Raw genomic sequence first — 22,302 nt, 5'->3', positions numbered from 1 at the left:
CAGACTTGGTTCTCCCAACGCGGGGCTATGAGAAGCACTGGGTGGTGCGTTTCCCTGATCCTCGCTATGACCTGTGGTAACAGGGAGATCGGAGGGAAAGCGTACAGCCGGAGGCTGGGCCAGGTTTGGGACAGCGCGTCCTCGCTTTTCGAGAAAAATATCGGGCAGTGAGTGTTGTCTTTGGACGCAAAGAGGTCGACCTCCGCTCTGCCGAATAGGCGCCAGAGGAACTGGACTGTCTGAGTGTGCAGGGATCATTCTCCCGGGGGAATGATGTCTCTGGACAGTCTGTGTGGGCCGACATTCAAATGGCCCGGCACGTGCGCGGCTCTCAGCGAGCGCAACGAGCGGTGAGCCCACACGAGAAGGCGTTCTGTCAGGTTGCAGAGGTTCCTGGACCTGACACCGCCCTGTCGGTTCACATAGGACACCACGGACATGTTGTCCGTGCGGACTAGCACATGGTGATCCTGTATGAATGGGAGGAAGCGCTTGAGTGCGTTCTCGACCGCTATCATCTCCAAACAGTTTATGTGGAGGCATTTCTCCTGGTCTGACCACAGGCCAAAAGCCGGTTTGCCCTCGAAAAGAGCGCCCCAACCTGTGGTGGAAGCGTCCGTCGAGATAATTTTGCGGTGTGAGATGGCTCCCATTGTCACTCCCCGCTGGTACCAGTCGGCCGCTAACCAGGGCTTCAGTGCTGAAACGCAGCTCTGAGTCACTCTGATTCGAATGCCGCCGGAAGCCCAGGCTCTGTGAGGCACTCGGGCATTCAGCCAGCGTTGTAGCAGGCGGATACATAACAGACCCAGCTGAAGCACTGCTGCAGCTGAAGCCATACAACCCAGCATCCTCTGAAATGTTTTGAGAGGTGAGGTGCTGCCCAGCTGGAAGGACGCGGCCAGGCGTCGAATGCAGCGCGCGCGCCGTGTCGACAGGCGGGCCGTCATTGCCACAGTGTCCAGATCCAAACCCAGAAAAGAGGTTTATTGACTGGGCACTAATGAGCTCTTGGTCCAGTTGACCGTGAGCCCCAGGCTGTCCAGGTGGCTTAGAAGCACTGTTCTGTGGGCGATGAGTTCGGCCTCTGACTGTGCTAGAATTAGCCAATCGTCCAAGTAGTTCAGGATTCGCATTCCCCGACCCCTCAGGGGAGCGAGAGCCGTGTCCATGTACTTCGTAAATGTACGGGGTGCCAACGACAGGCCGAAAGGCAGGACGGTGTACTGATGTACCTGACCGTCGAAGGCGAATCTCAAGAACGGCCTGTGACGGGGTATTGTCTGGATCTGAAAGTATGCGTCTTTTAGATCGAGAGATATAAACCAGTCCCTCGGGCGAATTTGCGCGAGAATTTGCCTGGTTGTGAGCATTTTGAACAGTCTTCTCATAAGAGCCTTGTTCAAACGTCTCAGATCCAAAATTGGTCTGACAGCTCCGTCCTTCTTGGGAACGAGGAAATAACGGCTGTAAAAGCCCGACTCGCTCATAGAAGGGGAAACCGGTTCTATAGCCCCTTTGCACAGAAGTGTGGCTATTTCTGCTCGAAGTAGATGTGCTACTTCCCCATTCACTCTGGTCTCAGTACGTGCTTGAAAGCGCGGAGGGCGGCGAGCGAACTGCAGAGTATAGCCCTGTTTTACTGTGCTTAGCACCCATTCTGACGCACCTGGAATAGCTTCCCACGCTTTCGCATGTGCAGCCAGGGGCAGAATGGCCTCCGGGCTCTGACCGCCGCTTGTCGCGGACTCGAGAGCTCGAAAACGGAGGGGCGGGCTCGGCACGTGCACTCTCGGTGCTTAGACACGGCGGGTCGCATGCAGCGACAACTGGCCGTTTCACACACAGCGTCGAAAGTCCCGGTGGCTTTGGACGGGGAACATACAGTGTGAGGCGTGAGGGCGTCACTCAGGGCTCACTGATAGGCTTAAGCAGTTGCCGCTGAGCAGCCAATGAGCACGCTCATACAGCCTGCCATGGTCTGCCGGCTGCCGCACTGCGTTGACAATGAATACAAAATTAAGGATAATTTTTGGCTTCAGATCTCGAAGAAAGAAGACTTTCCCGATGCGTAAGCAACTTACGCAATACGAGAGAACCTCTCGTAAGAGAACTTATCTTGTTATTTCGAGATATTAGGCCTAAGTCGTTATTTCAAAATAGCTAATATCTCGTTATTTCGACCTAATAAGTCGTTATTTCGACATAATAAGAGGACATTCTAATCTGCATTAAGCCACATTAAGCGGTCCTAAAATGGTAAATTAAATGCGCTGCGTTCATATTCTGGGCTCATCTGATTTTTTTGTACATAGTAGGCTAGCCTATAGCCTAATATATATATATATATATATATATATATATATATATACGGACAATATAATCATGACATGGAGGCGCCGGCCTCCCTTGTGAGTACAGTGGCTCAATCTTAAGTTTATAAAGCGACGAGAATACTTTTTGTGCGCAAAAAACACATCTGTGTCAAAAGCGTGACTTTTGTTTTGTCACATCTGCGCATCTGTGTTGTACGTCACACGTAGGCTCACTATTGGCCGATGCTGGTCATGTGTGTGATGCATGTGACGTACAACCCTGAAGGGCTACGCAGTTATACTACGTGAACTAACTCGGGGCCCAGAGAGAAGGAAATGAATAGTGGAATAAAGTCGTTATTTTTGTTGTTTTTTGCGCACAAAAAGTATTCTCGTCGCTTTATAAACTTAAGATTGAGCCACTGTAGTCACTTGGACTACTTTGATGATGTCTGTATTACCTTTTCTGGACATGGACAGTATACCGTACATACATTTTCAATGGAGGGACAGAAAGCTCTCGGACTAAATCTAAAATATCTTAAACTGTGTTCCGAAGATGAAGATGAAGATGCCGTTCCGGGCTTGGAACGACATGAGGGTGAGTCATTAATTACGTAATTTGCATTTTTGGGTGAACTAACCCTTTAAATCGAGTTGGCTTATTGCGATTTTGAAATCGCAAATCTGCGATTATTTTTTAGGATATATTTTTTTAATAATCTATGATTCTTTTTTATGCACAGCTTTGTCATTGATGTATGGCTCTGTAAACACTGCTCCATCTGAAAGCACTGTGAGTTTGAGTCACTTATAACATGCATGTGAAAAAGCAAATCCCTCTTTGGATTTGGGTCGCTAGGGTGCCCGACAATGGTTGCTAGGGCGTGGCTAGGAACTAGTGAAGGTGATTCATGATTGGCTGTCTGCTGCTCCAAGTCAAACGAGCCTACCCTCATGTTTCTATGACTCTTCAATCCAAAGATATCCCTTTGACCTCTTTGAATGGAAGTCTATGAAACGTGTTATTAGGGTGCTCTAAATGGTTGCTAGAGCGTGGCTTGATAAGTTCACAATGATGCTGAGAAAGTGATTTGTTGCCTGAGTAAAATGAGCCCGCCCCCTTGTCTCTATGACATTGTGATCCAGAGTTATGTTCAATATAAAATCCCTATGCAAGTTACCATAGTAGGAAAACCATGTATGCGCAATGCCTGTTTCATGGGCTGTCCCTTCACCATAGTATGTCCGGGGGAACTTTGAGAAGCTTTTCCAACTTTACAGAGCCTGCCAACCTCTTCAAATGTGGTAACCCACATGTTTCTACGAAATTCTCACCAGGAGCTATACGATTCATTGAAATTCCTCGCAATGCAAAGTCTATGGGACTTTTTCACCCAATTTTTCGCCCACCGGGTGAACGTCGTACATCCGATCACTTCTAAAAGATATAGCACACCTCTCCTCATTAATCCACATGATTTGACACCTCATTCATGGGTCTATGGCAAATGGTGCGGGACGATTTTCGGGTCGAAGCTTTGTTTGGAAGAAGAATAAGAATGACGAATAACAATGCTTTGCCAGATATTTTCAGTTTGAAGTAGTTTGAAGTTTGAATGTTTTGAAGGCACTACAGCTTATAAGATATATAGATAGACAGACAGACACAGACAGATAGATAGATAGATAAGAAATATTAGATAGATCTAATGTTGCTATGCAGTTGCTAGGGTATTCTGGGTGGTTGCTAGGGTGTTGCTATGTGATTGCTAAGGTACTCGGAGTGGTTGCTAGGGTGCCGCTACATGGTTGCTAGGGTATTCTGGGTGGTTGCTATGGTGTTGCTATACTGTTGCCAGGGTACTCGGAGTGGTTGCTAGGGTGTTGCCTTGCGGTTGCTAGGGTACTTGAGGTGGTTGTTATGCGGCTGCTAAGGTACTCTGGGTGGTTGCTATGTTGCTGCTATTTGGTTGCTAGGGTACTTGGGGTGGTTGCTAGGGTGTTGCCATGTAGTTGCTAAGATACTCTAGGATACACATATAATAATGCAGGTAACAGTTTTAAATGTTTGAGCTTCACAAATGCCGTCACGAATGAGGAAATGGTATAAGATTATGTTCTGAAAGGGTTCAAATGATGTTATTTTTGGGGTGTCCGAATTTTCTTTACTTAAGGAAATTACAGTTTTTTACAATCACTTAGTTACTATTTTCAGAACCTCTATGTCATTTTTCACAACTCTAGACACAAAACTCACAACCAATGATCAAAATGCACATTTTTCAAAACTCTAACCCTTTTCTCAATTGCTTGGATACAATACACATAAAACTTAGATCATTTGTTCATTCAACAAAAATCACCTGTTCAATATGACACAACTTAACATCACAGTACTGCTATTCCAAAAGGCAATTCACACATTACATTTCAAATGAGTGTCTATTCATTTCCTTACAATGATCTAACTATCAATTGATACAACTGCTCAAAATGATAAGTTACTGTTGCATTACTCTTAATGCATAGTTGTATGGAAACAGACAAACAATCTTCCATGTTTACTGTAAATCATGAAAGTTTCAAGATAACGATATTCATTGTCACCAATTAGCGTGGAGCATGAACCAATTAGACTACAATATCCATGGATGTAGCCTATAATATTTGATCATAATGCTTCATCAGACACTGTGTCTATGGTCCCAAATACTGTACCACCTCTTCAGACTATGTACAGTATTGACAGCACTGTACAGTAATCACTCCTGTTCTGTTTCTTACAGTACAAGCAAGCAAGTTGAGGAACACTGCATTTGATGTTTTACAGTCTTTTCCTTTTCATAGCTTATTACAGTATTTTTGCTTTGATTCAAATAAACCTATGTTGTGATTGTACTGTAGTGTTTTGCATCAATATGTTACGAACTTTGTTCAATGATTCCACTGTAGTATTCTCTCTATTACTGCAGTGCTTTTACAGAGATGTATTTACTGTACATGTAGTGCCATAATGAAACCTGTATCGCCTATTTTGTTCTACAATATTTAATGATTGTACGAACAATGACCCAGTGAAACTATCGTTTGCTTGTGTGTGTGTGATCTATAGTTATGTTTCAATGGTATTTCACAGTAAATTTGTTTTTTGAACCAATGATTGTGCAAGTGCAAGATTTCTTTAAAGATGTGAATACACAATGCAGTGTTTTGAACATTAGATAGCCTGTGTTACAAGTGATAACCGTTTTGAGTTTTGTGTCTAGAGTTTAGAAAAATGACATCAATGTTCTGAAAATAGTAGCAAAGTGATTGTAAAAAACTGTAATATTGCTAAATATTTTTTTTTCTGCTATTGTTAAATATATTTGCACAAATTTAAACCTAATGTGCGTTAAAGTTTAAAGGATCATGTTTTCTTCATTTGAGCAGTTATCAGTATCTGTATCAGCAGGTGTTTGGGTCTAATGCTGTAAATATCCTGGGGTGCTTCCTCTCAGAAATCTTGAAAGTTTCCTATGTGTGTGTGTGTGTGTGTGTGTGTGTGTGTGTGTGTGTGTGCGTGTGTGTGTGTGTGTGTGTGTGTGTGTGTGTGTGTGTGTGTGTGTGTGTGTGTGTGCATTCTCGCTGAAGTGTCTCAATATGGAGGAGGAGTTCTTTTCAGTGCTGACGTTCTTTTGATATATATGGTTAAAATCAGAAATGGCTCTTCTGATTTGTCACTGAAGTTGTTTGATGATTTCCTCTGTTGTGTCTAATAAGGTAATGATGAATGTGATTGGAAATTTTAGGGCTCTTTCTTCTCATTTGGAGGCTGACAAGACACAGTTTCTTCAGTATGTTTGATGGAATGTAGAGAAACTGTGTTTTGTGCTGTGTTCTGAGCTGATGAAATAATGTGTGTCCAGCAGAAGATGTTGATTTGGAGTTGTATGGTCCTGATGTTTGTGTTAAAACTCATTACCGCTGGTAGGTTCATACTTTTATTTAAGGAGGAAAATAATCTCAATTCGAACATTTATTTACAATAATATTATCCAACTGCTGACTAATGTGTAACTGCCACATAGTATCTATAGTATTTATTAATATACTTATGAGAACATTATGTTGTTATTTTCATTATCTTTTCTTCTCCATTTTCCTGTTTCTGTCATTCATTCTTTTGCACAAATAGACCATGTGAATGTGAGGTTGGTTGGTGGTCACAGTCGCTGTGCTGGTAGAGTGGAGGTTCTTCATAGAGGTCAGTGGGGAACAGTGTGTGACACTTTCTGGGATTTGGCTGATGCTGCAGTGGTGTGTAGAGAGCTGGACTGTGGAGAACCTGTAGATGTTTTAAGTGATGCTCATTTTGGACCAGGATCCGGACCAATCTGGATGAAATATGTTGTGTGCAATGGATCAGAATCTACACTGAAGAACTGTGGGTCATCAGGATTTGATAAACATTTGTGTGGTCATTCTAATGATGCTGGGATCATCTGCTCTGGTAAGCTGTACTCAAAACCTCACCTTGTTGTCACATGACCAAAAGTTGGGACCCTTTCACCAACTTGGCTTGCATAAAATGCTAAATAATTTAAAATGATTACAAACAAAAAAAAAACATAAAATAATTTTTTTCTTCTGTTTTTCTTGTTTTTTTTTTTCAATCATTTTGCCAAAATCTCACATTATAATGAAGCAACCGAGTGCCGAGTTTTGCCACTGCAAGCACCACTAACATTTTCTTCAGGAAATGTACATTCTAGTCTGGGGATGCCCTTTATATACTCTTAAATACTGCTCGGTTAATAATCATGGGGCGGATCTATCCGTAAACGGCACTTCACCACAATAATAATAATAACTAGCACACTGAATTTTGTAAAGTCATTTCTAAATCATATGTCAATGATTATTTTTGAAAACTGCAGGCGACCTTTCCCTTGTCATGTTTTTCATTCCCAATGCAAAAGGAAAAACGCTCTGTGACAGTCTTTCATTTAATGATGCAGTTAATATCCACACTGAAATTGGTTTATGTATATGCAGGTCAATACGTTTGACATTCAGTTTACATCAAATCAATGTCATGGTTTTGATGTGAAATTGATATCATATGGACATCACATTGACATCAATGCTGGCACCTTGATATCAATTTGACGTCAAAAGTCAAGACTTGATCAAGATGCTGCATATTATTTTAGGATCAGTTTGGCAATGTCTTTCAGTGGTAATTAGGTAAAAAGATAAAGTTATATCCCCACTGAAATTGGTTTAATGTATGATTAGTTTAAATAGCATTTTTTCTTAACTGAGGCATCGAAACTCATCCATTTGCACATCTCATTTTGACGTCGATGTTTGACATCAACAGCTCTATTCACTGGACATGACAGACCATTGCAAGCCCATTTGACCTTCGTAACAGAATAAGTGCAAAAGCTTGGAGTACGTCAGAATTAGAATGTGGCATCAGGGTTTTTGTTGTGTCATGTAGTGTTGCGCCGCATCCAGTGTTATATTACTGATTATAATGGATAATATTGTCTTTGTCTGGTCTAGACACAGTGTTAAGAAATGGCAGTGCCCAGCCCCAGCCGCATGTTCTCAGTGTTCTGCCTTTAAATCCTAGACCTCAAGCTTAACCTGAAAAATACCTGTGCCATGAACAACAAGGTACTGGATGAGGCAGTCCATCTGGCACAGTGAAATCCTGGTTGTAGAGGACTGGAATTTGAAATCCATGGCTTAGTGTGAATGGCAAAACCAAAATGACATACAGTAGGCTATGTGACCCTGGACCACAAGGGTAATTTTTTTTTTTAAATTAAGATGTATGCATAATCTGAAAGCCGAATAAAGCTTTCAATTGATGTTTGGTTTGTTAGGATAGGACAATATTTGGCCGTGATACAACTATTTTGAAAATCTTGAATCTGAGGGTGCAAAAAATTCGAAACATTGAGAAAATCGCCTTTAAAGTTGTCTATTTATGTTCGCGATTTTGCTGCATTATTTATTTATTTATATATATTTACGGTAGGAAATTTACAAAATATCTTCATGGAACATGATCTTTACTTAATATCCTAATGATTTTTGGCATTAAAGAAAAATCGATTACAATATTATTGCCAGAAATATACCGTGTGACTTGTGACCAGGGTTCCAGGTTTTGTGGTCCAGGGTCCTAACAATTAGTTAATAGTCTTGTGCCTCAACAAGTAAAGTCATAACATAATTATACCTTTGCGAATCATCAGCTAAGTAAGCAAGCTAAGGGGGATAATGTACATCCAGCCAATTCTGTGATAACAACCAGCTGGCACATTATCCCGCTTATTACACGGCTATTTGCTAAATAAGTAAATAATTAGACATGAAATATTGATCTGAGACTAAATATTTTGCTGATGCTGTAATCATTAATTAATGGTTTAGTTCTTCATGAGTCATACATTAATATGTGATGATCTGTGCATTAAGCTTGAATTAAAGGTTGGGTAGGTAGGATTTTTATAAAAAACTTTTTTTTTCAAATTTGTTTAAACTGTATTTATATACTAATACATAATTAAAATGTAAATGCTCTGAAAAAGAGAGTATAAAAATCGAGTGACTGTAGACCTTTTAATCTGCAATAAACACAGCTCATTATTTCCATTCGGGACGAAACAATTGATTGGTTTGGGCGACTGTCACTCACTCTTGCAACCATGGCTACCACCCCTGTTGCTAGATCTGCCCATATGCGCGCGCACCCGTTTGATTTGAGGAGTGCAAGAGAGGCGCAGAACCTACGAAGAATAAAATTATGGCAGTAATTTCAAAATTCAAAGCACCTGCATATGCAGTCAGCGAAGGCAAACAAGGCAAAAACTACTTCCTCGGACCCTGGTTGCCTGCACTCTTGAACGACCTCCTCTGCTTCGCCCTTGACCCCTGACCTCACCTTCATCACAGTGTAACTGATGGTAATGGAAAAACGTGTATTAATGCAACCTGTTTTTAGCTTTGCCTTATAAATATAGCTCATTACCTATAAATATAGCTTGTTACCGAATCAAACAAAGTATATTTTAAACTTTACCCGTATCGATATGCTAGCTTGATAGTGAGTACTAAAATAAATCGTATTTGTTTATATTTATAGTGATAAAGTTAGGTATTTTATTACATGTGATTCTGACATGATGTCACTGCATGCGCTCCTTCCTCTCTGCTCTTCTCAGGTAAATAAATGCGTCTTCCAGCTGAGCCTGAGCGTTTGGCGTCGCGCGTTCATGTGTTTTGGGGGCGTGGCTTTGGAAGGAGCTCAGAAGGGAGGGGGTGGAGTGAATGGAAATAATTTTAATTGAAATTGAAAATACATTTTAATTATGTATTGGTATATAAAGACAGTTTAAACAAATCTGGAATGTTTTTTTTTTAGAAAAATCCTACCTACCCTGCCTTTAATGTATTAGTATTGTATACTAATGTATTAGTGCACCAGTATTGTAAAGTGTTAAAGATAAAATGATTTTCTTGATGTGACCATCGCATGTACCCTTCGCCAACGGCCTTGTGGAAGGGCTCTTCGTGAAGGGATCCAGCTGTTCACTTTCGTTTGGAACACCCCTACAAATGGCGTCCCTTTCCCGAAGTGCCCTTCAAGGGCGCAAAAATGCCTATTGGAATTTGCCCATTATAATCAGAGAAGAGAAGAGATGTCACTGCAATAGGGAGGGGAAGTTATTTTGATTATGGATTATGAGGGCAAATTATATATTTTTCAACATCATTTATTTAAATACTGCAATATTCCATAAAAAAATAAGAATAGTCTATTTTGATTTCTTCACATTCTGATATCTTCAGTTCCACTAATGTTCACAAATCTGTGTTTTATAATAGTAAAATCTATTTTTTATAAGCTTAATCTTATATTGTCATGTTTATTGTTACGGGGCGAACAAGACATGAGGCGTGCGGATCCATGTGCAAGCTTTTATTCATAAACATAGTAAACAGGCAGGGTCAGACAACGGCAAGCAGGTTTAGTTAGGGCAAGACACAAGAGAAATCCTAGGGCAAGCGTGGGTCTACGATTAGCAAACAATATCCAACAGGGCCAGGCAGAGAGATAATCCAGGTACACAAGCAAAGATCCAAACGAGGGGCAAACAGAGTCCAAAGGGCAAGGCAGAGGGTTAATCCTGGAAACACGGGCAGATGTCAAAACACAAGAAAACAGGCAAGGCATAAACAACTCGGCTCCGTAGAGTAGCTATCGCTAGGATAAGCGCTAAACAATACTCGGCGATCACAGAGAGAAAGTCCAAGGCTTATAAAGAGTGTAATTGGTGATAGTGATTGTGAGATAGTTCTCAGCTGGGAGAGTGATTAGTGTAATCAGCTGGGTGTGTCGTCCGTGCAATGAATGATGGGAAATGCAGTCCAGTGTGCTGTGTGAGTCAATATGATGGAGAAGCGACCTCTGGTGGCTATCGGGCAGAAGGCCACAGACCGGATTCGTGACATTTATCACACAGATAAAAACTTTTAAAGTACAGGTCCCACTTTATTAGTATCCACTTTAAAAAATATCTTGAACTTTTCTTTTTTATTTGATCTGAAGAGCACACAACCTATTCAGTAAAAAATTTTGCTACATGTAACATTCCAATGGCTGTTTATCTGTTAAATATTACATCTGATCTAATCCATGTTCTATGATAAGGAAAGCAAACGTGTGAGGTTCACTACGCACTGTAAACCCAAATAAGTTGGCAAAACTCAAATAATTTGAGGTAATCAGTTACATCAATTTTTTTAAGTTAAGAAATTTTACGTTTAAGTAAGCAGAACTTGCAGATTATATTTTGTAATCATACATTTTAATTGCTTTTAACTTGAAATATTTGATTAAGCTAATAATTAATTATCATGTAATCTCAACTTAAATATTTTTAGTAGTGGAAACTTGGCTATAGAAAAAAAAAACATCAAAATAGAAACTAAAAATAAGGCTTGAGAAAACTAGAGCAAAAAACTGGAACTAGACTACAGCAAACTCAAAAGAATAAAATACAAAAACTAGAACTGGCAGGGAACACTGTCTAAAAAGATCAGTAGACAAGCAAAAATCTCACACACTACATACACACGCAACGAACCAGTACATGAGGGAAAGGAGCACAATATAAAATAAAGGCATCAGAGCACATGAGGATCAGGTGAGTGCAATTAGTGAAAACCAGACAAGGACTAAACAAGATGGTGGTATAAGAGGAACCTGACAGAATGAGTGCAGCAATTTAAATCAATTAATATACACTGTTCTCAAACCAAGCTCATGCTCCACTCATCACCATGATGGTAACCCCAACATACTCATCTCTCATCTTACTCATAGAAACTCATTTAAACTAGCATAACAAAACATTAAACACTACTAAATTTCCCACTTAAGTGTCATGGCAAAGCATGCTGGGAAATAGAAATCCCAGCCCAGTTTCATTTAAATTTAAATGTGTGTCTAAATTAAAAGAAACAAGTTCATAGAACTCAAAACAATAAACCAATTAAACTTACTTAAAATGTGTCAGTTTTGTGAACTCAAATAAAAAAGAAAGTTCTAAATACTCAAAAAAAATTATTTGATTGAAATTATTTGTATAATTTAAGTTGGCCCTACTCAAACCAATTTTTTTTTTTTTTTTTTTTTTTTTTTGAGTGTTTGATTTTACAGCATGGGAAAAAAGTGTTTAATTTGATGGCTCTTGTTTTTAACTCCTTTGTCTGCAACCAGCAAATCAATAATGCAGCCACAGTTGAAGTATTAACATGCTTTACAAGATAATATGTCAAGATAATTCATTATGATAATATTCACAAATTTACACAACTTTTATGAATTCTGAAGCCTAAATACAATTACTAAAAGTAAACAAACTACACCATGTCACATGGTCACATCTTATTGATGGTGACTTCAACGTCACCATCAATAAGATCTTCTGTGTTTTTTTTTCTTCTTAAAAAAAAAATCCATGGAAGTTTGAGTTCAAATAGTTTGCAAGAGTGCGATTATAAACACAGTGAGGCTGGAAGCGAAGCGACTAGTGAGTAGAATAATTTACCTGTTTGGTGTAATGTCCACGACAACCTCTGTAATCCCTTTTAGCCACTTGTTAGCAATTGCCTTTTTGAAATTGCCTTTCAACACAAGTAAAAGCTTTAAAAAATCATATTATACTGATTATACTTTACTAATGTATTTTATGTTGTTGACAAAATTTTTTAAATCTATTTTCCTTATGTTAATCACAGACCTTATTTCAGGTATTTAACCAAAAAAACATTCAAAAAACCACTGACCATTTTTCTTCCTAAATGATTTCTACATTACAGTGAACAGTGAAAAATACAAAAACACAACACAGAACTATTTTATTTAAAATTTAGGAAGTTTTTGACTCCTGTTAGAGGTCCATAAATACCATATGATTTTTTTGTTGTTGTTTATTCAGGAGTCCGGCTGGTTGGAGGTTCTCGCTGCTTTGGGAGGTTAGAGATACTTGATGATCAGATGTGGGTTTCAGTGTGTGACGCTGCCTTTGACCAGCAGGATGCAGAGGTTGTGTGTAGAGAGCTGGACTGTGGGGCTCCTGTACAGGTGCTGGGAGAAGATGCTTTTGGCAAAGGAGACGCTCAGATGTGGACACAAGAGATTCAGTGCAGAGGAAATGAGTCTCAGATTCACCTCTGTCCAACATCACCATTAGATGACCACAACTGCTCTAATTACAATGATGTTGGACTGAATTGTGCAGGTTGGAACTAATTCCAATTTCCAGACAGAATATTGTAGTATCCAAATATCCATCCTCTCATTATGTGATTCTTTCATTTCATTCTATCTTTGACTCTTTTTCTAAATATGTATTCATGTATGTTCTCTCTGTTCTATATACAGACCATGTGAGAGTAAGGTTGGTTGATGGTCACAGTCACTGTGCTGGTAGAGTGGAGGTTCTTCATAGAGGTCAGTGGGGAACAGTGTGTGATGATTTCTGGGATATGGCTGATGCTGCAGTGGTGTGTAGAGAGCTGGACTGTGGAGAACCTGTAGATGCTCTGTATGATTCTCACTTTGGACCAGGATCAGGACCCGTCTGGATGAGTGCTGTGTTCTGTTCAGGATCAGAGTCAACAATGAAGAACTGTGAATCAGCAGGATGGGGTCAAAATTATTGTGCTCACACTGAAGATGCTGGAGTCATCTGCTCAGGTGAGATTCTCCAAACCCCTGAACTTATTTTATCATTGAAGTCACCTACCTACATTTATTTATTTATTTATTGCTGTTTTATATTTCACCATATTTCACAAATTTAAAAATAGAAAATCCTGTTCTAATGTTTTTATTCTCTTGCTTTTTCAGAAGTCCGGCTGGTTGGAGGTTCTCACTGCTCTGGGAGGTTAGAGATACTTGATGATCAGTCGTGGGTTTCAGTGTGTGACGCTGCCTTTGACCAGCAGGATGCAGAGGTTGTGTGTAGAGAGCTGGACTGTGGGGCTCCTGTACAGGTGCTGGGAGAAGATGCTTTTGGCAAAGGAGACGCTCAGATGTGGACACAAGAGATTCAGTGCAGAGGAAATGAGTCTCAGATTTCATTCTGTGCAGTATCATCACACAAACACAACTGTTCACATGAATACAGCATCAGACTGATGTGTGCAGGTTGAAGCTAATTTCTACTTCAGTTTTATATCTCTAGATCGAACATATAGTATAAAAGTATGTTATTTTTCATCTCTCTCTTTCTTTCTTTCTCTCTCTCCCTCTCTCTCTCTCTCTCTCTCTCTCTGCATATCTCTTCATGTTTCCTCCTTTCTGTTCAATATACAGATAGTGTGAGTGTGAAGTTGGTTGGTGGTAACAGCCCTTGCAGTGGTAGAGTGGAAATTTTTCATAATGGACAGTGGGGAACAGTGTGTGATTATGGCTGGGATATGATTGAGGCTGCAGTGGTGTGTAGAGAGCTGGACTGTGGAGAACCTGTAGATGCTCTAGGTGGTGCGTATTTTGGACAAGGATCAGGACCAATCTGGATGAATCAAGTCAGGTGTACAGGATCAGAGTCAACACTGAAGAACTGTGGGTCATCTGGATGGGGTAAAGACAGTTGTGATCATAGTAGAGATGTTGGAGTCATCTGCTCAGGTAAACAGCTCATTCATCTGTGTTTGATAAGGGATGGAACTGAACTTTGGAGGAAGGTAGATCTTCAGGGACTACCTGGTTTGAAGTGTTTTGCTCTCAAGTTTTTATTTTCTTGTTCTTGCTTGTTCAGGAGTCAGGCTGGTTGGAGGTTCTCGGTGCTCTGGGAGGTTAGAGATACTTGATGATCAGTCGTGGGTTTCAGTGTGTGACGCTGCCTTTGACCAGCAGGATGCAGAGGTTGTGTGTAGAAAGCTGGACTGTGGGGCTCCTGTACAGGTGCTGGGAGAAGATGCTTTTGGCAAAGGAGACGCTCAGATGTGGACACAAGAGATTCAGTGCAGAGGAAATGAGTCTCAGATTCACCTCTGTCCAACATCACTATCACATAAAAAAAACTGTTCTAACGAAAGAAGACTGGTGTGTGCAGGTTGGTACTAATTCTCATTTCAGATTCACTTCCCCATATTGAAATTTTATGTAGTATCAAAATATGGCACCCCCATTGTGTACTTTTTTTAAATCTAACTTTTTCCTTCCTCTTCTGCCAAAATGTTTTATATAGACAATTGGAGAGTAAGGCTGGTTGGTGGTCACAGTCGCTGTGCTGGTAGAGTGGAGGTTCTTCATAGAGGTCAGTGGGGAAGAGTGTGTGATGATCACTGGGATATGATTGAGGCTGCAGTGGTGTGTAGAGAGCTGGACTGTGGAGAACCTGTAGATGCTCTGGGTGATGCTCATTTTGGACCTGGATCAGGACCAGTCTGGATGAATCACATCAGATGTACTGGATCAGAGTACACAATAAAGAACTGTAGATCTGTAGGATGGGCCAATGCACAATGTAATAATTTTAGTGATGCTGGAGTCATCTGCTCAGGTGAATGAGATTGATCCTCAAGACATTTTTATTGTGATAATTAAATATCATTACTAATCAGATACAGAACTAATCTGATATGATGTATATTTTATGCAATTCTTAATGTTCTAAATTAGGTAATTTAGGGAAGTATTTGTTACTGTATATACTAATAAGCATGCTTCTCTGAATAACCCATTGCTGTCTCTTTTGTACTGATTTCAAATATATAAAACAGATCATAAACATTCCAGACTTATTGATGGGCCTCACCTGTGCAATGGGAGATTGGAGGTGGTTCATGGAAACACCTGGGGTTCAGTGTGTGACACTGCCTTTGACCAGCAGGATGCAGAGGTTGTGTGTAGAGAGCTGGACTGTGGGGTTCCTGTACAGGTGCTGGGAGAAGATGCTTTTGGCAAAGGAGACGCTCAGATGTGGACACAAGAGATTCAGTGCAGAGGAAATGAGCCTCAGTTGTATTTCTGTCCACTATTATCTTCAAAAAAGCACAACTGTTCCCATGCCAATTTTGTTGGATTGATATGCTCTGGTTGAGTATACATTTTTGCCATTTCTTTAGAGTTCATATGTACAAAAAATTTTGTAATTAAAAAAAGTAATTTACTTAAAGTAATTTGCACTATTAAAATCTCTTTATTTTCAGGCTACAGTGACCTTAGATTGGTGAACGGTTCAGATTCCTGTTCTGGTCGAGTTGAGCGTCAGTACCTCAGTAAATGGGGCACAGTGTGTGATGCATGCTGGGATATGAGAGCTGCCAGTGTCCTCTGTAGACAGCTGAATTGTGGGATTGCTGTGTCTGTTGTGGGATCAGACTGGTTTGGAGAGGGAAGTGGTGAAATCTGGGCTGATGTGTTTGATTGTGATGGGAATGAAACAAAACTCTCAGAATGTTCCGTCTCTTCATGGAGTCGAGCTGAATGTTCTCATAGACGAGATGTTGGAGTCATCTGCTCTGGTGAGAGGGTTTTATTGAAAAATAAATTAAATGCATAAAATACCTTGCAATATCTTGATTATGGTTTATTGGAAAAGAAAAGTTATAAATTGCCTTGCAATACCTTAATATCACATCTTTCACTCAGATTCCTCTCTGGCTGTTCATGACGGTCTGGTGCGGTTGTCTGGAGAGAGACAGTGTGAGGGGGAACTGGAAGTTTCCATCCATCAGGTCTGGAGGAGAGTTCTGCTGGACTCCTGGAGTCTCACTGAATCCTCTGTGGTCTGCAGACAGCTGGGCTGTGGCTCTGTGCTGAACTTCTCCGGCTCCTCTTCATCCAATCCTGAACACAGTCATGAGTGTGTGACGGGCTTCCAGTGCTCTGGGAGTGAAGCTCATCTGGGGAACTGTAGCTCTCCACAAACTCTCAACTGCAGCTCCACACAACAGCTGTCAATCACCTGCCTTGGTGAGAACAACAACATCTGTGCAGATTCTTCAGTTGTTAGTGATCAATAATGTGTTTTTCTCTCTCTGAATATCAGGTCGCGGGTCCATCAGGCTGGTGGGTTCTGGGGGAGACTGTGCAGGGAGGCTGGAGGTTTTTCACAGCGGCTCATGGGGGACAGTGTGTGATGACTCCTGGGATATTAAAGATGCCCATGTGGTGTGCAGACAGCTGCAGTGTGGAGTGGCCCTCAGTAACCAGCAGGTACCAGCCTGGTTTGGTCCTGGTTCTGGACCCATATGGCTGGATGAGGTGGAGTGTGAGGGGAATGAGACGTCCCTGTGGAACTGCTCTTCTCCAGGCTGGGGGAAACATGATTGTCAACACAAGGAGGATGTAGGAGTCGTGTGCTCAGGTAAACATAACCAAAAAACAAAACTATTTTGTAACATTTAAAATCTAAAATATTATTTGGTATATTTCAGTCATCCATATATATATATAAAATTCAGTAGTTGAAATAAATGGAGTTCGATGAAAGCTATTAGGTTGTGTTCATGTTTCCATCTAGAGTTTAAAGAGATCAGGTTAACTGAGGGCTGTGAAGGGAATGTGGAGGTTCTCTACAATGGATCCTGGGGTAATGTGTGCTGGAACCAGATGGACAGAGACACAGCGAGTCTGATCTGTCAAGAGCTGAACTGTGGAAGATCTGGTGCTTTTTCCAAATCTTTAACAAGGGTGGAATCAGCTCATAACTGGCTGGTTAAAGTAAAATGTCGACCACATGATACAAATCTGTGGCAGTGTCCATCTTCACCCTGGGGACAGAATGACTGTGGTGAAAATGAAGTGGCTAAAATCACCTGCTCAGGTAAGGTATAATATAATATATTCTCCACCTTTTTTCCTGAGCAACCAATGAGTGCTGCCATGATAGATTCGAATGTCCGTTGTCCTATTCCTGGTCTCCATAGTGACCCATGTTAATACTAGATAAAAATAGCAAGTGAATTAATTAAACAGAAACTTTTTAAACACTACTAAGAATACAAATAATCTCAGGGTCAAGCCAATAAAATTAAGGAATTCTGTTTTGAGCACTACCCCACACACATGTATGAATTGCATTCTGTGCCAAATACTGATGAGACAAAAGGAGCATGGCTTGCAGCACCAGAAGTTAAAATACTCACCATATAAGGTATATGACTGCTGCTTATTATTTTGGGGACAAAAATCACACTGATTTTCACTGCGATCTGCAGTATTGGGAAATTAACGCCCACCTTTTATCAGTGTAGTTTAACTCAGGCCGCTTCATGTCATCTACTCACATTGAACTCTTGACAGCTGCGGCACTGCCAAAAGACAGTCATTGCGACATTGTAAATTGTCAGCATTATTACAAAAAGGTTTCATTAGTTAACATTAGCATGTTTATTAATAAACATTAACAAAAATGAATAATGTTTATAATGCTCTAACTTGTGAATCCAGAACATAAAAGTCTTGAATCCCCTCGAAGCTATTTGACATGGTCTACATTTCCCTACCAGAGACAGTGTTCAGGTAAGTTGATTTTTTTTTTTTTTTCAGGTAAGTTAATTTGATGGCAAAGAACATCATAACAGTTATGTGACCAGAATAGTACTCTTCTGGATATTAATGTGTTGTCTTCTATGTGCAATTTAGAACGCCTTCCTCTCAGACTGAGTGGAGGTTTGGGCCGGTGCTCTGGGAGGCTGGAGGTGTATCATAACGCTGTGTGGGGTTCAGTCTGTGCTGATCTGTGGGACATCAGCGATGCTCAGGTGGTCTGCAGGCAGCTGGGTTGTGGAGCAGCACTGAGGGCTGATGGGAATTCAGTCTTTGGTGCTGGTGAAGGTGTTGTGTGGCTGAACAGAGTCGAGTGCAGAGGGAATGAGATTCACCTGTGGGACTGTCCTCTCTCCCTGAAGAACCACACTGACTGCTCCCACAAAGAGCACGCTGGACTCACCTGTGCAGGTCACAGCAAAACACTGAGCAATAGTTGTCATTTTTAAATTGTTTAAGTGGTTATAATATTTGTGTATTGGCTTTTTCCAATGTGTTTTTGTCTGTTTTGCCAGATTTGTCAGTGTCCACTACTCCTGCCACAACAACATCAGCTTCTCCTCCAGTTTCTCAGACAGTGCGCTCAACATCAGTCACTCCTCCACAAACTCCTCCAGTGTCTCTCTCTGTGCTTGTGGTTGTACTGGGAGTTTTGCTCTTACTGCTCTTAGTGCCACTGCTTATACTGATTCAGCAGAACAGAGTGATGAGGAGAGGTAGGAGAGATCCAGAGACTGTCATATTGTTTGTTATTCAGTGTGTGATCAGTCATGTGTTGTGAACTGACAGCAGGTTTGTCTGTCTACACTCACAGCTCTCTCTAAGAGGAGACACAGGACGACGACTGAGGCCGTTTATGAGGAGCTTCATCACAGACCCAGTAATAGACAGAGTTTCTTCACTCAGAGGGGTGAGTAAATGTCATAGAGTCTGACTTGAGGAGATCATAATCACTTTATTCATAGTGGGACTTTTGTATGTTATCTGAAATTATACAGTGTTAGTGTTGAGATTTAAAGGAATTGGGGATTTTAGCTGATTTACGATTGTGAACGTGTGTGTCCGATGAATCTACTTCTTAATAGGAAGTGTCCTTTCTGAAGAACAGCATTCTGGGTATGAAGATGCTGATGAGCTTCTTTCAGGTTAGAGGACTCAAATATAAATCAATATAACTCAAATCTAATCTTCTACATACAGAAATTAATGAATGTCACAATAAATTAATTAAAAACATTCACTTAGCAGGTTACTGAGTTTAAATTATATAAACTATTCAGCATCATGTAATAATTCAGATAAGGATTTATTGAATCTTTTGTTTCTTTCATCTACTCTTTTTAAAGCAAATTCTGCAGGAGGAGCCGCACCTGACTACTATAATGACATCACCACCACTGAAGGGCCAAATAAAGGTCAGTGACTTTAACTCATTTCACTAAATTAAATGAACTATTGGGCCTCTGAATAGTTAAAGCAGTTCTTTTTAATTTCCTCCTTGCTGTTAACTCATTTAGGAGAGCAGCAAATCACACCTGAGAATTATGATGATATAATCACTGTTGGACTGAGATCTCGTGATACAGGTTTATTTCTTTTCTTTCATTTCTACAGGTTTTAACAATATAGATTTATATGCATTTTAATTATACATTTGCTCTGTTTCAAAATCCCAAATTGTGCACATTTAATGGATGCATTTAATTTTTCATTATTTTGTCTATTTGTCTCTTTTGATTTGCCAGAAAACTATGATGATGTCATCATTGTACGACAATTCTCCAAGGATAAAGCAGGTGTGGGATTCAAATTACAATTTTTTTCTTTGTTTGTTTATTTGTTTGTCTTATTGTCAAATTATAGTGGCATTTATACTCATGGAATTAATTATAGAAACATTTATATTAGAGGGTGTTCAGGAGGAGTATGATGATATGAAGAATATCAGGGAATGTATGAGTGACATGTTTGGTACGTTACGGACACCTTTTTACCTTACACTGAACGTTTACGTTTAGTTTTTTATAATCACTTTCAAATATACATTTCTGCGATCATGATAGTTCATTTAACTTGACTGCCAATTTTGATGTGTTCATTTATAATAATTTTTAAAGCATATATTGATAAATTAATTTGCTCTTGTTTTCTACTAACAGACTATGATGATGTGGGGGAGGAGCCAGGAAAACAGGGAGGAACTTCATAACTGAAACCACACCCACTGCCTCAAATCCTTTCAAAGCTTTTAAGTTTTCTGCAGAGTTTAAGAAGTTTCCACTGCTGTCCATCAATCTTTTATGTAACATTTTGGATGCTTTAACTTCCACTGCTCCAGTCTTTAATATTTCACAGCATCTTCAACCTATAAAAAATATCATATTTCTTTTGAATGTAGACCCACTGATGGTGGAAATATATATTTTGCTAAAGAACGTTGGAATGTACTTTGGGAAGTAAATTTACAAACAGCAGCTGTGATCAAGGATCTTTACATCAAAAGATTGTAATGACTCTTTGAACTGAGCAGAAGAGCATGTTGTTCACTTTATGTCCTGCAGAGGGTTTTTTGACAGTCAGACGTACACAGCATGTACATTTGTACTTGTACGTTTGTTTTATGTACTTGTTTTATATTTGAATCCAATTTTAATGTTTGTTTGTTTTTTATTAATTTTAATGTTTTCTAATTAGCAATTAAAATCAGACTGACTATGTGCATGGATATTATGTCATTATTATTATATTGTGAAATTGAGGAATGTTGCAAACGTTTTTTGTACACAAAATGCTAAATTCAATAAAGTTCTATAAAATATTGTAAACTGTTATTCTGTAGCAGTACTTTGATATGTCTCTCTGTCTCAGTGTTTGTGGTCAGCAGTTAGTTATCAGTGCTTGTATCTCTTCTCTGCAGGTGTCAGACTCTGGCGCTGTATGTACACTGAAGTGTTTTCCACATTCACTCTCATGACGGCTGGGTGAGTTTATCATGTGTGTGTCTCCTCAGTAAAGTGTCTCTTTAAGGTGGAGGAGTCCCGTTCATCAGCAGTGGGGTTACATTGCCAAAAGTATTGGGGCACCCCTCCAAATCATTGAATTCAGGTGTTCCAATCACTTCCATGACCACAGTTGTACAAAATCAAGCACCTAGGCATTCAGACTGCTTCTACAAACATTTGTGAAAGAATGGGTCGCTCTCATGAGCTCAGTGAATTCAAGCATGGTACTGTAGTAGATGTCCACCTGTGCAATAAGTCCATTTGTGAAATTTCATCACAACTAAATATTCCACAATCAACTGTTAGTGGTATTATAACAAAGTAGAAGCAATTGGGAACAACAGCAACTCAGCCACGAAGTGGTAGACCAAGTAAAATCAGAGCGAGGTCAGCGCATGCTGAGATGCAAAGTGTGCAGTAGTCGCTAACTTTCTGCAGAGTCAATAGCTACAGACCTTGAAACAGAGACAGGTGTGCCAACTTCCACAAAGAGGCCCCAAAGATGTTTCAAACAGTAGCAGCACCACTGCTCTGAATGTACCGGCAGATGGAGGCGTAAAAATGAAGTGACAAAGTCAAAAGTTCTGTGTTTATTCCAATAAGTGAAAAAAAAATAAAGGTTTTCCAATAGAGTGCAAGTGGTATTTACAGTGAAAATCCAAAAAAGACTAAACAAAAATAAAATAAACTGTTCAAAGTTATTCGCAAACAAACTTTTGGCTATGCCAATAAATTGACCCAAAACAGAGCAACACCTGCAAACCAACTCACACTAACAACACTGAGAGGCCCTCTTAAAAAGGCTAAGCCCCTCCTACTTGGACTAAATCATTTAGTGATTAAAGGTAATAAAGAAATTTAAGAAAGACAAAAAAAAAAAAAAAGATTTAACAGTAACGAAGAGATAAAC

General features: G+C 40.0%; 2 pseudogenes across 2 annotated transcripts; both read left to right on the top strand.

The window, feature by feature from the left end:
- Nucleotides 1-66: 66 nt before the first annotated feature.
- Nucleotides 67-21,211, top strand: LOC308689054 (scavenger receptor cysteine-rich type 1 protein M130-like; annotated as a pseudogene). Its single transcript has 18 exons — nucleotides 67-123; nucleotides 219-412; nucleotides 12,824-13,120; nucleotides 13,270-13,584; nucleotides 15,618-15,932; nucleotides 16,047-16,361; nucleotides 16,489-16,812; nucleotides 16,889-17,206; nucleotides 17,363-17,665; nucleotides 18,487-18,801; nucleotides 18,906-19,106; nucleotides 19,205-19,300; nucleotides 19,476-19,535; nucleotides 19,737-19,805; nucleotides 19,908-19,976; nucleotides 20,136-20,186; nucleotides 20,299-20,361; nucleotides 20,550-21,211. The product of its transcript is annotated as a scavenger receptor cysteine-rich type 1 protein M130-like (transcript).
- Nucleotides 13,789-15,405, top strand: LOC308690121 (scavenger receptor cysteine-rich type 1 protein M130-like; annotated as a pseudogene). Its single transcript has 4 exons — nucleotides 13,789-13,957; nucleotides 14,206-14,520; nucleotides 14,651-14,951; nucleotides 15,093-15,405. The product of its transcript is annotated as a scavenger receptor cysteine-rich type 1 protein M130-like (transcript).
- Nucleotides 21,212-22,302: the final 1,091 nt, after the last annotated feature.

This window comes from Scardinius erythrophthalmus (assembly GCF_964197995.2).
Source record: "Scardinius erythrophthalmus genome assembly, chromosome: 4".
In the NCBI taxonomy this organism is placed as follows: domain Eukaryota; kingdom Metazoa; phylum Chordata; class Actinopteri; order Cypriniformes; family Leuciscidae; genus Scardinius; species Scardinius erythrophthalmus.
The sequence above is the reverse complement of the archived record's forward strand: the minus strand, read 5'-3'. Positions and strand labels throughout refer to the sequence as shown.